Consider the following 2430-nt stretch of genomic DNA (forward strand, 5'->3'; position numbering starts at 1 on the left):
CCAGCTCGGCCAAAGCTGCTGGAACGCAGCCAGAACGTTTGCCGACTGCGTGTAAGCACCGAGAGCTGAGCGCAAACGCCTTTCCTCTCTCCCCTCCTCCGCTCAGGAACTCGACTCCATCCGTAGGGAGCGCGCGCCCTTCTCCCCTCCCCCATTTATTCATTCATTCAACTATTTATAGGAGTTTGCGGATTTCGTTTATTCTGTGGTTACAGTCCAGCGTCTCCCTGAGTCCGCCGATCCGGCCTCGGCCACTGGGAGCGGCTTCGGTCTGGGTAACGCGTCCTTTGCACACGTCTCTACCCTTTTCTGATGATCTCCTTGCTTTCCGCCCACGTCAGTCGTGTTTTCCCTGCTCCGGACAGAGTTAATGATTTCCGCAAGGGGACGGTGTTTAGAAGCCCGAGTCCTGGTAGCGGGTGTGTTCAGGGCCACGGGCGCCACTGCACCCACGCGGGTACACACCTCCGGTCACGTCTGTGTCCGTCTGTCCACACCCGCAGTCTCTGCAGGCACTAACACCAGGAATTAGTTCTGACCCTGCTGGGTCCAGCCGAGGACAAGTCCATTCTGGAAGCCCCCCCCCCCTGCTCATTTGTGATTTCTTCCTCTGACAGAGAAACCTGGCCCTTGTCACCCATCTGCCAGGGCGCCTGGTGGCTCCATCCGCTAAGTGACCGACTCTTCATCTCGGCTCAGGTCATGATCTCACCTTTTGTGAGTTCGAGCCCCGGGTCGGGCTCTGTGCCGATGGAGAGGAGCCTGCTTGGGATTCTCCCTCCCCTTCTCTCTAGCCCTCCCCCGCTGTGCGCCGTCTCTCTCTCTCTCTCTCAAAAAAAGTTTTTTTTAAAATTTGCCCATTTGTTCAACCCTCTGTATTTACACAAAATAGCTCCAGGACGGCTAGGCTGTGGGGACACGGCTTTTTCTAACTAGCGTGAGGGGTTGGTACGCAGGGAATTTTGGTCTGGGCCTCGCAGTGTCCCGTCGAAGCACTAGTTACGAAACACCATCCGCGGCCCGGCTGCGGCTTCGTGCGGTTTTCCATTTTGGGATTCCCACCCCGTCCTGCCCCCACTTGGTGCGTGTGACACCGGGGGGTGACAGGAAGGTCCCAGCTCTTCTGAAGGGTGTGCCCGGAGAGGCTGCCCCGCACTCTGTTACTCACTCCCATCCCCCACTTCTTGAGACCCTTTCCGCCCCGCCCCTGCAGGGAACCCGCCTCCGAGGCTCCCTGGAGCCCGTCCACCAACACGGGGACCCAAAGATCCACCTGTCAGGCCCTGGGTCCAGCATGGCGGCTGGCAAGGGCACCGAGACCACGTCCTTACGCGCATGGGGCCCGTAGTCAGGTAGTCGGACAGTCACAGGACCAGGCAGGGGTCATTCGGTCTGTTGGGGGGGTGGCGCTGGAGCGGCTTGACTGGGCCCCCAGCACATTCGCCCACGCCCGACTTCCGGTGCCTCTGACCTTATTTGGACAAAATGTCCCCGCAGATGTAGTTAAGGGTCTGCCGGTGGGCCCTAAAGCCAGGCTGATGGCCACCGGCCAACGCTGTTTGGGGACAACGGAGCCGTCATTGTCCAGGGGCCGGTCAGGGCCACGGAGGTGGCAGTGCCACAGAAATCACTCCTAAATACCCTATGTCCCATGCATACCCTGGGTTTTGTGTTTCTAAGTATTAATTCTTATGTTTTTAATTTTTTAATTTTTAAAATTTTTATTTTTTAAAGTTTTTTTTTATTTCTGAGAGAGAGAGAGAAAGGCAGCGTGAACAGGGGAGAGGCAGAGAGAGAAGGAGACACAGAATCCGAAACAGGCTCCAGGCTCTGAACTGTCAGTACAAGAGCCCGACGTGGGGCTGGAGCCCACGAACCGTGAGATTGTGACCTGAGCCCAAGTCAGACAACCGACTGAGCCACCCAGGCGCCCTTATTTTTTATTTTTAAACTTTAAGGGAGACAGAGAGAGTGAGCGAGCACAAGTCGGGGAGGGACAGAGAGAGAGAGAGGGCGGGAGAGGGAGAGGTAGAATCCCCAGCAGGCTCCAGGCCCCGAGCTGTCCGCACAGAGCCCGAACCGGGGTTCGAACTCACGAACCACAAGATCATGACCTGAGCCAAAGTCCGACGCTCAACTGACTGAGCCCCCCAGGCGCCCCCTGAGGGCGCAGATGCTAGAAACGTCACCCCCCCACTTCTGCTCTGAGAGATCTCTGTGACCACCAGCTGACCCTCTGCCTGCCTGTTCTGGTCCTTGAGAGTGTGAGTCAAAGCTGTGTTTGTGCCCCCCCCCCCGCATTCCTGAGCCCTAAGCTCCGGAGAACCAGCAGCTGGCTTTCCCTTCTCCTCCGGCTTCGCTCCAGGGCCAGCACCCCCAGGGCACCAGGCGCCCCCATCGGCCCACGGCCATGGCCACGCCCCCGAGCGG

The sequence above is a fragment of the Crocuta crocuta genome, unplaced genomic scaffold (assembly GCF_008692635.1).
Source record: "Crocuta crocuta isolate KB4526 unplaced genomic scaffold, BGI_CrCroc_1.0 scaffold110, whole genome shotgun sequence".
Classification (NCBI taxonomy): Eukaryota; Metazoa; Chordata; class Mammalia; order Carnivora; family Hyaenidae; genus Crocuta; species Crocuta crocuta.